Source organism: Hyperolius riggenbachi, chromosome 2 (genome assembly GCF_040937935.1).
Source record: "Hyperolius riggenbachi isolate aHypRig1 chromosome 2, aHypRig1.pri, whole genome shotgun sequence".
Lineage (NCBI taxonomy): Eukaryota > Metazoa > Chordata > Amphibia > Anura > Hyperoliidae > Hyperolius > Hyperolius riggenbachi.
Genome location: NC_090647.1, coordinates 109,478,014 through 109,491,824, shown reverse-complemented (window position 1 = coordinate 109,491,824; position 13,811 = coordinate 109,478,014). Strand labels below are relative to the sequence as shown.

Below are 13,811 nucleotides of genomic sequence, written 5' to 3'. Positions count from 1 at the left end.
GTTTGGTTCCACCAGATGTTCCAACTCCAAAATGATTTTCTTTACTAGCGATTAAACCAGTTCACGGTTCTAATCAACTGGTGTGTCCCACCTAACCCCAGGACTATAATATTATGTGACCTGTTGAGGAATGTTTGGTATACCTTCCAGATAGCTTCTAAGGTGTGGTCAGTTATGGCGCCGTCTCTCCTCTCTTCAATGCGAGGCTTAGTACGCACAGCGCTACATCCCCTAACCCAGGGGTCTGCAACCTTTAAGACATAAAGAGCCACTTGGACCCGTTTCCGAAAAGAGAAAAAAACTGGGAGCCGCAAAACTATTATAAAACAAATCTAACACTGCATATATTGTTTCTTACCTTAATGCTATATACAGGATCAGATATGACCCCAATATGCACAAATCGTTAGCAGATATGACCCCAATATGCACAATCCTTCAGCAGATATGAAAAGAAAAACCCATTTACTCACCTAGTCAGAAGACCTCCTGTCATGATCTCCTCCTGTCCCGACCTCCTTGTGGCGCGCAACTCCCATGATCCACTTCCTTCCCGACGTCACGTCCTGCCTGCATTACACTGTAGGGCTACGGGAAAATGGCCGCCCTAAGCCCCGCACTGCACCGGTCTGGCGGCCTCTCTGATAGGCTGCCGGCCAGCGGCAGCACACGTCACACGCGCGCCGCAGCCACTGACACACACTACCTGAGCCGTGGCCGAGGAGCCGCGGCAAAGGTGAAAAAGAGCCGCATGCGTCTCTGGAGCCACGGATTGCCTACCCCTGCCCTAGCCTATTGACGCGAGGCCTGGACCGTAACCACGCCCCCTCCTCTACCTGATAGGCCTTCTTCACACACGCCCCCCGCCTGGTCCGCTCCACTTCCGGAACCGATACACATTTAAACTCTTATCAACAGGGCCATCGGCTTGGCGCTCAGGCTCTCCGGGCTCTCCCATAAGGTAAGATGCCTCCAGATACCCACACGGGGTCCCCACTCAGACCTAACTATCTGTATATATTACATCACAGATTCCCACATAAAGGCTCATATTGAGACCCACCTGAAAAGGATACTTAGTACTAGTCCTGGGCGACCCTTCCTGCTTACTAATACCACCCTAAGAGGATATATAAATTCTGTCCCAGGTGACCCTTCCGGCTCACCTAATACTACCCTTGGCCTCCCTGTACATCTCAATAGGACCCATCACTGGGGCGTCCCCACACACACTATAGACCCCCATTGCGACTTATCTGGTCGGACCCGTTTCCACCCACTCAGCTACACTGGGAATAGCTTCCCCCACACTATTATCGAGCATACAAGTATACCCCAAACCCCGCCCCCCCCCCTCCTGTGGTCTACATATATAGTTTTCCTACTATGCATTAGTCCATTTTCTCCCCGTTCCCTACCCCCCCCCCCCCCCTCCTGGACCATCCAGACCTTTATCTCATTACGGAACTTACAATCTTCATACACACATCTAACCTTTGATATAGATCCCACCACTACCTAGAATCTATACACATACCCCCTTCTACTACCACCTATTACACCATCAGATAGCGTTCTAGTTAACTTGTACTAATTAACCTCTGTATCGGTATTATTATTACTTGTTCTCTTTTATATGCATACTACTATGACCCAGTATTGGATCCCATGGATTCTAACAGTCTGTTGCTATAACTTAATTTATTATTATTTTAAGAACATCTATATTACCATATGTCAGCACCTATGTTTTACAACTCTGAGCGCCTTCATTATTGTGTTTTTTATTATGTTTTCTTTTATTGTTTTTATTGATTTCACTTATTTATTTTAAAAGCACCTGTAATTGACCTGAGGAAGCGGCTTGGACCGCGAAACGCGTTGTCTATTGTGCTAAATAAACCCTCTTAATCATTCATCAAGTGGAGTCTCTTTGTATAAAGGGAACACCGAATACACTATACGGGCGCCTCCTACCCCCTTCGAAAAACAAGCTTCTAAGGTGCATCTGTTTCCAGTTGGAATAAAAACAAAACACAAAATGAGAGTTTCTGAAAGTCACTTTAGAAAGGGGGCATACTGTATTGTTACAATGTACGCTGGACTAGATCTTGAGACCCTGCAATAAGGGCATCTCTAGTGAAACACAGACTCTATGAGAAGAATAAGGCTTAAGTTCACTAGCTTTGTATCGTTCCAGCACCACTGTAATGCCGAAGTATGCTTCTTATCGAATGCTACAACCCCATCTGCACATGCTCAGTAGAGTACTCACATAGATATAGTTACTTGGGATGAAACAAGTCATGTGTCCATCGAGTTCAACCTGAAAATACTGTACTTCTCATATCCCTCTGCCGGCTTGTCGATATTTATACCATAGTGGCAGTTTTAAAGGCAGGCTAGTGTTAGGAGTGAGGCGGGTTAGTGTTAGCAGTGCATAGGATCATTTAGGAGTGTAGAAGGGAAGAAGGAGAGGATAGCTCAGGCAGAGGTCGGGGGCAAATTGGTGTTAGTGAGACCACCAGAGCACCTAGGTATTCCACTCAGGTCATCTTCTACAGTATCTAGTAGTACAACCTCAGTAGTACAACCATACATTAAGCATCCAGCCCATTAAAGCATGCCTGAACTGAGAGGGATATGGGGGCTGACATATTTATATCATTTTAAACAATGCAGCTTGCCTGGTTGTACTGGTCTGCTGACCCTCTCCCTCTAATACTTTTAGCCATAGACCCTGAGCAAGCATGTCGATTGGATGTGTTTGACTGAAGACTGAGTGGATTAGCTGCATGCTTGTTTCAGGTGTGTGAATCAGACACTACTGCAGCCAAAGAGATCAGCAGGAATTGGATGCCAGACAACTGGTATTGTTCAAAAGGAAATAAATATGGCAGCCACCATATCCCTCTCCAGTCAGGTGTACTTTAAGGCCCCTCTTTGACTGAAATAACTTGTCAGATCATCCTATGTGTAACTTCCTTCCAGATCCTGGTACTGGGCTTGACCTGTATTGTTTATCTATTTGACCCAGCTCAGTCCTGACTCTGTACTCGTCATCTGTTCCCTGGTGTCTCCATGTTCCTGGTTGTAATTCAGATTTTGTGTTCCTGATCCATCCTTCACTTTCTGACCACTTGCTGGGCTGATGACGATCCTCAGTCTGATCCCTTGCTTTGCTGGCAGCACTTCCTGGCTTTTGATCTTATTAATTATTGATCCATCCCACCATGCTAATGCCTCCACACCTGCTGCCTGTCACACCTCTGTTGGTAGTAGCAACAGAATTACCGAAACTGCAGTATAGTAAAGCAATCACAAGATGTCACTGTCTGTAAAATGTGGTGATGATCTCTATGGTATTGTGATTTAATGTATTCATTCTGTGTCCCTCTCTGTTCTAAGTCAGCTTCATTACCTGATGGTGGTTTATGATATATCTCTGCATGTTTTTCTTCAGTAAAGAGTTCTAGCTTGTTATACTGGGTGCCTATCTGCGCGAACAGACCGCTCTGCTCCAACAACCTCCAGGGGTAAGTTCTGCTATGCTTGCTTTCACTGCTAAAGATGTACCCTGTAGATTTGATTGTACGTATGGAGCTTTTGGTGGAATTTCCAGCATCACAGCTTCGGCAGCCTTGCCTTATCAGGCATTATCCAGACACAACGTATTTTTGCCTACAATAACTCCAAGTGACTACTTGAAACAACGCTTCTTAGAGTTGAGTGGTTCATGGACTGTTTTCCATTGAATTACATACAGGATCAAAAAATTAGCATACTGTGATAAAGTTCATTATTTTCTGTAATGTACAGATAAACATTAGACTTTCATATATTTTAGATTCAAATACACACAACTGAAGTAGTTCAAGCCTTTTATTGTTTTAATATTGATGATTTTGGCATACAGCTCATGAAAACCCAAATTTCCTATCTCAAAAAATTTGCATATTTCAATAAAAGAAAAGTGTTTTTAAAACAAAAAAAGTCAACCTTCAAATGATTATGTTCAGTTATGCACTCAATACTTGGTCGAGAATCCTTTTGCAGAAATGACTGCTTCAATGCGGCGTGGCATGGAGGCATAGAGAATCTGTGGGATATTGTGAAGAGAAAGTTGAGAGACGCAAGACCCAGCACTCTGGATGACCTTAAGGCCGCTATCGAAGCATCCTGGGCCTCCATAACACCTGAGCAGTGCCACAGGCTGATGGCCTCCATGCCACTCCACACTGAAGCAGTCATTTCTGCAAAATGATTCCCGACCAAGTATTGAGTGCATAACTGAACATAATTATTTGAAGGTTGACTTTTTTTGTTTTAAAAACACTGATCTTTCATTGGTCGGATGAAATATGCTTATTTTTTGAGATAGGAATTTGGGGTTTTCATGAGCTGTATGCCAAAATCATCAATATTTAAACAATAAAAGGCTTGAACTACTTCAGTTGTGTGTATTTGAATCTAAAATATATGAAAGTCTAATGTTTATCAGTACATTACAGAAAATAATGAACTTTATCACAATATGCTCATTTTTTGAGAAGATCCTGTAGGTAGTGGTGATATTTATCTATATCTGAGAATCTGCAGTTTACACTTGTTAATCTATCAGTTGCAATCTGCATAACTGCAGTAAGCACTGCAGTAAATGCTTAACCCTTTCAGTGCTCCCTGCAAAAGTGAAACCAAGTAAAACCTCAGTTGTTGTTTTTTTTTAGGATTTCCATAAATGTAATGAAGCTTTTTTCCCATAAAGGTTATCATGATGTGGCTATCTTTTAGAGCAGAAAGGGAGTTCTGAGTTTAGTTCCACTTGAAGACAAGATTTCAGCAGAAATCTTGTCTGACGTCAGTATCCCGGCCGCTGATACTAGTTTTGTACTGCACAATGCTGTACAAAGCAGTAGGAAAATTGATATGTTCATTTTGTAATGTTGCAGCATTGTGCTCCTGCTGGCAGGGGCGTAGCAATAGGGGGTGCAGAGGTAGCGACCGCATCGGGGCCCTTGGGCAAGAGGGGCCCCGAAGGGCCCTCCCTCAACTGCAGTATTAGCTCTCTATTGGTCCTATGCTCATAATAATCACTTCTATAGATACTTTGAATAATGGTAATCATTAACAAACTGTTCCCCATACCCTTCTTGCACCTCTGACACTGTAGTTGCCATTGGCAGGTTTTGGTGCGCCGTATTAATGGTTATGTATAGAGTGCTTTGGGGGCCCCATTCTAAACTTGCATCGGGGCCCACAACTCCTTAGCTACGCCACTGCAGGCTGCTGGCATCACTTGTATACAGAAACAGTGTCCTGATCAATACCGAATCAATACTTTTTTTTTCAAATATTCATTAGGAATGTCTGGGGTTTTCCTTAAGATTTGATGTTGATATCACGTCTAATTTATTTTTAAAAAAACCTTGTACGGTGTATGCCTGGCTTTACGCTGCTTGCTCCACAGACCTGCTTTATTCCTGCCCAGCATCTTCTCCGGTGTCTTACTGCTTTATATTCTCCTTTTCCACTCCACTGCTTTGCTCCAGTTTTATTTTTACACGGTCAGTGTGCAGAATGCTCTGCTTCTCTCCTTAGAGTGTTACATATATGCAAATAAATGCACAAGCAGTCAAAGCTGTTCCTCCAACTCTCCTCATCTCTGCTGTGCGCTCTGAATCAAGTCACAGGCGCTGAACACAACCTACATGCATATTATTATTTGTTATTGTTGTTATTATTATTGGAAGGCTGGTACTTAACTGTATTTATAGAATGTATTAAAATTCTTTTTTTTTCAGTTACATTTTTATTATAATTTTACAGTTTACAAAACAGGTATAGAACCACAAGTCCAGTATAAAAAAAAGATAGTAGTTATATAAAGGCACAATGCAACAGCATCCATTCTTGTGCAAATCAAAAACAATAGCATCTATCACATAGCCCCACATGCAAAGCTGCCATACTCACATTCCGAATCGTCAGTGGGTGTTGTGCTCTGCTATGCTCATTTGTTTGTTTGGCTAAGGGCCGTTTTACACATAATCAGTTGCTCTCAGTTAAAACAGAAAAAAAACTGATTTTCAAATTAATGCCCATGTTTTCCTATGGCACCTTTCACACTTATGGCGTTTTAACTGAAATATTCTTCCCAATGCACTGCTATGGAAAAAACGCGTACCAACGCGCACTAACACATACTAACGCACACTAACGCATACCAGTTGATTAAGTGTAAAAGGGCCCTAAGCACGCAGAGGAGTAGCTATGGGTGGGCAAGGGGGGGAACATATGTCCCCGGGCGCAGCGCTGTGAGGGCGCTTAGCATGGTCATTGCACCCCCACGAGCATAAGAGGTGGCTCGCTGGTTGCCCAAAGGGAGCTTCTCTCACTCCCTCTGTTGAAACGTTAAAGTGAAACTCCAGACTAAAAATCTACTCAGCAGCACTGAAAAGGCTTGGTGTTTCTTTAACAGTTTCACAGCATCAGAACTTTGTTTTTCTTAGCAAAGCCTCATTTTTAGCAGCACAGAAGCTAAGCTCCGCCCCATCAAAGAAAACTGCCTGGGCATTTTTCCCCTAATGCTGTGCAAAGCATGATGGGATTTCTGATGTTGTTCTCATTGCTTAGCAACTAGGAGGGTTGATCAGGACACAGGACAGTTAGAGCTGTGTCTCCTGCTCCCTGTCACCTCCTTTCAACCAAAAAGATGGCTGCCCTCATGAAATCAAACATTTGCCTGTTCTTTTAAAACAGGGTGGGTAAGAGATTATATTACCTATCTATTTTAATTATAATAACTAATGTAACTTAATGACAGTATGTTTGTATAGGCTGAAGTTTCTCTTTAACAGCAGCAGAATCTGGCTAACTAAAGGGGATTACATTTGGCTATTTAAAGGGGGGCACATCTGGCTATCTGAATGAGGTAAGGGGGCACATATAACTATCTAAATAACTTTTGATTCCACCCATGACCATAACCACATTCTGATGTGTGGCCACGCCCATTTTGTCCAGAGGGGGGCGCAAAAACTGTCTTTGTCCCCGGGCTCTGAAAACCCTTGCTACGCCTCCGTAAGCACGTAAGGCGTCATGAAGTACGTGCATGTGTATTATAGGTTACGGTGGAAAGCGTGCCTCTTAATGCGCATGCACATGAACAATCGTTCGTTTGTGCACGTGTGGCCTATGAAGGGTCACAGCAAAATACAGGATCAGCTAGTGCTCTGTGCTGACTGATCTGTCAGTTTTGGCTAACGTTCCTGCTGTGTTACCAAGTTCCTGTCTGATCTCCTGTTACTGACCTCCCCTTGCTATATATCGTTATTGACTGAACTTCACCTGCCCTGATCTTTGGCTTGTCTACCATTTATGCTTTCACTCTGCCTGCCTACAGACCTCAGTTAATTCCTGACTTTGAACTCCACATTGCAGGGTTACCTGTTCTCCAAGTCACTGGTTGGACAGGCCCAAGGGTCGTGAGAATGTGTTGCTTAGCTGTAGCCGAGGGACGTGTCTCTGTGGGCTCATACACAGAACTGTTGCCCTAGGGATTGGATCCTGATCTCTATTGGCGACATTTATTAAAAGTGTTGCCTTACTTGCATGGCTCTGCCTAGTGGCCAAGTTTACACTGGCATGGATGCAAAACTGATCTGTGTAAAAACTGATCTCCAGAGGCATCAATTTTCCAATCCGTGACCCTCTGTTCCGTCATCGCGATGCATCCATCAATCTGGAAAAATCTCTGCAGACCCAAACTTGCGGTCCATGTGGCCGAATGGACCACTGTAAGCGGATTCATTGGTTAACATCGGATCTGTTGGCATCTGTTTTCGTCCGTTCCATTGTGGTCCACTAAACTGTTTGGTTTTTAGGCCAATGTGAACCAAGCCTAAGTGATGTTGCATGGGGCTAGCTTTATTGTTAAAAACACATTTTTTTTAATAAAAAAATTGCAACATTGCACTTTACTGTACATCTGAATAAAATAAATAATAATTATTTGTATAATTATCCTTATAATCATTTTAGAAAATGCATATCTGTTCTGAAAAATAAAACCCAATTCAAATGTTACATGTTTATTGTAATTTGCATAACAAGTTTTCCTATTTTGTAGCTGAAAGGGACTAATTAAGATACATACTGATGCATTGTCAATTATTAATTATCTCAGCTGCTTAATATAGCATCACACAGCACGAGAAATGTAAGTCTCTGATGGAGGATCAGCTTATGATTCCTGAATAGATTAGATACAGAATTTGCTGGACAAATGAAAAAAAAAGTGCTTTCTTTTAAAATGATGTTTGTGTATGACAAAAATGCACTGGAAAGGGGGGTATTTATCAAGATTCTGGCAAAGTGCAGATTAGGAAGACAACTGTGCTCTCTTGCACCGTGTGCTTTGCTAGCGATCAGTACCAGTACTAGACAGTTACCCCCATCACATCTGAGCGTGGCTGCAGTCCTCTGTTTAACGCCACTCAGTGTCAGCACTTGACACGCGTGATGTTACAACCACTGCATTTCGGCTCCATTTAAATTGAACCCGAATTGCACTTGCAGGTGGCAGACATGAACCGGAAAGCGTCCAGTTCAGTCGTCCATCTGAAAGACGTCTACTGAAATAGATGTGCAGTTAAACAGTAGAGTTGATTTTAACAAGTAGCTACATTCTGATAGCTACTCGGGATTGAAATTTAAATGAGACAGTTGTGACCGTGGGAGGGGGAAGCGTAATTAGACCTGCTGCTGCCCTCCTTTTTGCCCCCTATTCAGACCTCTAAAGGTGCCCCCTTTTCCCCATCGCCCCTCATGTGGTTTCTGACCTCCAGCTTAGTGCGGCAACAGACAGACCTGCAGATCAGCATGGGACCTAAGGCAGAGCAGCACACAGTACCGCAGACTTCATATGTGGAAGTGAAGTCACTCGTCAACAAGAGTGGGACGGGGGTGCGGGGGAAAGGGGGGCAACTTACTACCTATACTTTGGGACACCACACTAACTATACTGGGGGCATTACTCTACCTATGCTGGAGGCACCTTACTTCCTATACTGGGGGCACCACTCTACCTATACTGGGGACACCTTACTTTCTTATACTGGGGCATCTTACTTCCTATATTGAGGGCACCTTAATACATTTACTGGAGGCTCCATACTTCCTATAGTGGAGGCACTGTAATATCTACACTGGGAGTACCATACTACCCATACTAGGGGCACCACTCTATCTATACTGGGGACACGTTATTACCTACACTGGGGGTACTATACTACCCATACTGGGGGCACAACTCTACCTATACTGTAGGCACCTTACTTCCATATACTGGGGGCATCTTACTTCCTATATTGGGGGCACCTTAATACCTATACTGGAGGCACTTTACTTCCTATAGTGGAGGCACCGTAATATCTATACTGGGGGTACCATACTACCCATACTAGGGGCACCACTCTACCTATACTGGAGGCACCATACTTCCTATAGTGGAGGCACCGTAATATCTATACTGGGGGTACCATACTACCTATACTAGGGGCATCACTCTACCTATACTGGAGGCACTTTGCTTCCTATACTGGGGGCACCTTTCTTTCTATAGTGGGGCACCTTAATACCTATACTGGAGGCACCTTACTTTTTATACTGGGGATATTACTGCCTATAATGGATCACCACTCTACCTGTACTGGAGGCAACTTACTTCCTATACTGGGGACACCACTCTACCTATACTGGGGACACCTTATTACCTACACTGTGGGTACTATACTACCCATACTGGGGGCACCACTCTACCTATACAGGAGGCACGTTACTTCCTATACTGGGCCACCTTAATACCTATATTGGAGGCACCTTACTTCCTATACTGGGGACACCACACTACTAAGGAAGACAGACTACAGGGAATTTTGCTGTGGGGGACCGGACCACTGGGTTGGCTGCAAGGGAGTTACAGGAGTGGGGAGGGGGTTAAGTAACTCACCAAGCCTTAGGGTAGGGGGCTCCCAGGTTACCTTTGCCCTAAAGCCCTCATGCTGCTTAAACTGGCCCCGATTTTTTTCTCATCCTACCTAATAAAACCTGTGTCTCTGCATCCCATGTCCGTGTGTGTGTCTGTGTTTGCGCTACTGTGCATGTGCCGCAAGGACAGCCGTTGTTCAGACAGGAGCAGGACAGCTAGGGGGCCGTCCGGGCGAGCAGGCGGGCATGTGCGTGCGCGTGGTGAGCGGGCGTGCGTGTGCGGTGAGGGTTGTGCACACGCGGCGGGTGGGCATGCGCATGCACGCTGAAAGGTGGCGGCAGTGACAGACCTAGAGCCTGGTATTAAACGTTCTATGGTCACTAGTCTTCAAAATAAATGATTGATCTAAAGAATGGAGAATCTGCATTTCCTTTACTAAAATCCAGTACTACGGTCTGTTTATGGGAACGATATATCCACTGAATGTGTTATATAAAGATGTGTAGCGTATGGCTCTTGTCTCTGCAGACATTAGTAACACTTGACATGATCCATCATTCAGACTCTCTGACTGATCACAGGTCCTACACTGCCCTCTAACTGCTCATCTGTAATACACGATGACTCTTCTGGGAGAGCAGCTACCAGTACAGCTGGAGTAATAGCACTGAAAAGCTGTCACAGTGGATACAGAAGCAGTCAGGAACATTTGTAAGCCTGTACAAGCATGGACTTGATTTTTTTTAACCTGTCGTGAGTGAATACGCTCCTGTCTGTCACTCTCTGGCTTTCTATAGCCTGAAGAGAAGGACTCTCAGGTATTGAGTTGCAGATTTCAGCAATACAATGCATACTGCGATCTGCAAGGACATCAGAGAGTGCATTGAAAGAGCTTTGTGATGCCTCCGCTCAAGTGATGCGCTGTGGTGTGTTTTAAGGGCCCTTTTCCACTACGGCGTTTGCGATGGCTGAATCGCAAAACCGCAAACCGCTAGTGATTTTCAAATCACTACAGTTTGCTTTTAACATAGGATTTGGTTTTTACCTGATCGCGATCGCACAGCGGAGCGATTATTGCCGCGATTTTGCTATGCAGTGCATAGCATAGCAAAATCGCGATCGCAAACGTCGGGAAATCGCCAGGAATTTTTTTACCTTTTGCGATTCAGCAATCGCTAGCATTCAGCGTGAATGCTAGCGATTGCTAGTGGAAAAGGGCCCTCAAGGAACGCACTGAAGGTTGCATTTGTTTGTCCCAATACATGGAATGATGTTCAATGGATGCATTGCAAGCAGCCCACCAGAATCCAATGCGCTGCATGTTCTCTAACAGTGCACCAGACTCTACTGACAAAGTATTGGGGTAAGATAGCATCTAAAAACAAATGCTTATAAATCCGTGCGTTTTGTATGCATTTCCGCCTATTTTTTTCAAGGCATTTTTTTTAAAAGCTCGAGTGTAGCCAAGCCGTTCTGTCCACTCATCTGCTGCAGCCTTGACTTCTGAAGGGCTCTTTCGCATGGACAGCTGAATTGCTTAGTAGCAGATCATCCTCCGGACCACCAGGCAACAAATACTTTGCAATTAAAGTATAATGAAGCCAAATAGCCACATTTGCAACCACAAGTGTCAGCGCAGGTACAGGGCAGCAGCAAATTGCCTGGTGTCACATCTGCCACTTCTCTCAGATGGGCATTCATGGGATGGATGACTGCCTCTGCTGGATAATCGCAAGTCACTGCCTGTCAGCTGTCAATGTGAATGAGGCTTACTGAAGTGGATGTGCTCTCAACCGCACATCTACTTCAAAGCCTTGAAAAAAAATTGTGATTTTACCATGATTTTAATGAAAGTCAATGGGAGTGTTTTTAAACCACGAAAACAGATAGAAAAGCGTTCTGCATTGTGCGCTCGAACTGTTTATGTTGTGAGACTCAGGCAGGGATATGCTGGTGAATTTTGCCTGCGATTTCCCACATACACAAATCTGCGCTTTTTCAGAGATTTTCCTTTAACTTTTCCTCTGGGATGCAATTTTTGTGTACATTTTAAAGCTAATGTCAAGTGGATTTTTTTATTTCAAAAGTCGTATACTTACCTAAAGAGGGGGGAAGGCTCTGGGTCCTATAGAGCCTTTCCGCTCCTCTCCTGGCCCCCTCCTTCCAGCGATGTCACCCCCGTTTGAATCTCCCAATGCAGGAGGCTTCAGAAGTCCTTAGGTGCCCAAGTGCTCCTAAAGACAGGCAACTCTGTACCCCATGTGCCTCAGTGCGCGAGAGATCACACATGCGAAATACGGAGCCATCCAACTTCTGGAGCACTCGGGCTCCCAAAGACCTCCGAAGCCTGCTGCAATGGCAGAGAGCAGTATTCGACTGATTGGTCGGGTACTGCTACCGGGGTGACAGCATTTTAACGGGGATTGTGAGAGAAACAGGAAAGGTCTATGACCCAGAGCCTTCCCTTTTTTAAATCCATTTGACATTCATTTTAATGCGAATTTTCGGAATGCAATTTTTCCATTGTATACCAATGAAGTTCATTTACATGAAAATGTATCTAACTTCAAAACTGCATGCAATAGAATGCAATTGCTGTACAATTTGGCTGTATCGCCATTGACTTGCATTAAATGCAAAATGCACAACACACCTGGAAAAAAGCATTCCTGCTGCAATTTTAAAATGCAAGAGGAATATGTAATGCCATTGAAATACATTAGCTGTGCGAAGGAAGCAAACTTGCAAAATAGAAAATTCATGCAAATGGACAGATGGAACTGTGCATGTGCAGTCGGTGTGACTGGAGCTCCAGTCATCGAATTTTCAGAGCTGCCAGCAGGAGAAAAGAGGGGAACCAGAGGAGCCTGAGGGACCTGGCTGAAGAAGCCTGGTTTAGCTCAGGTGTGCTTTAGGCGTACATCAAAAAAGGGCGTCCAGAAAAGCCGATAGTAGAATATTATTAAAGTGAAGTCAACGATGAAATACTAATATTTGACTACAGCTAAACCTGAGCTTATTCTCAAAATGAACCCTCCCATTACCATTGCCTAACCTTAAACACGCCCCTCCCCATGGCTAACCTTAATCCTACCCTCCCCACTCCATGGCTAACCTTAACCCCCCGCGCAAAACAAACCTGAAAAACTTTGATTTCAGGCAGCGCTATAGGGTCCCACTGAGTTATTGCTAAAGAAGGGAAATTTGGGAGTCCGGTGGCACCTGAATATTTCCCCTCTTTACAGATAATTCAATGGGTCCCTATGGCGATAACAACTTTTAGCCGCTAGTGGGTTGCCAAATTTCCTGCTTTAGTGCGTTAACCTCTTGAGGTCTTATGCTGGTTTCACAGTGGGACGTTACAGGTGCACGTTAGAGCAGCCTGTAACGCAGCCCACCGCACAGTAATGAAAAATCAATGGGGCTGTTCACAGGGCGGACGTTGCGTTACATTGTAACGCTGCGTCACAAGACAACGTACTGCATGCAGTACTTTAGACGCGGCTGAGCCGCGTTAGACTGCTTGCACATGCTCAGTAATGTTGGGGAGGAGCGGAGAGTGGCCAGGCACATGGCTAATTAATATGCACTGCACGTTATGACGTGCAGTGTTTACTTCCTGGAGCAGCCGCTCTGTGCGGCGATTGGCCGGCGGGACCACGTGATGCCGCATGCGCACAAGAGTGCGCATCACGGCATCACTGACGCCAGAGTGAGCTGCACAACGCGGCTCACTCTGACGTCCAGATCCAGCACCACCAGGCGTTGAGTTAGGGGGACGTTATGCGACCTTAACGCCCCCTCTAACGCAACGTCCTGGTGT

General features: G+C 44.6%; 1 long non-coding RNA gene across 2 annotated transcripts in view; it reads left to right on the top strand.

Moving 5' to 3' along the window:
* Positions 1–13,811, top strand: part of LOC137545686 (uncharacterized) — a 64,262-nt gene that overhangs the window by 47,656 nt on the left and 2,795 nt on the right. For both annotated transcript variants that reach the window (XR_011026078.1, XR_011026079.1), the window contains one exon: positions 3,464–3,536. This is a non-coding gene — a long non-coding RNA (uncharacterized lncRNA). The remainder of the gene's footprint in view (positions 1–3,463; positions 3,537–13,811) is intronic.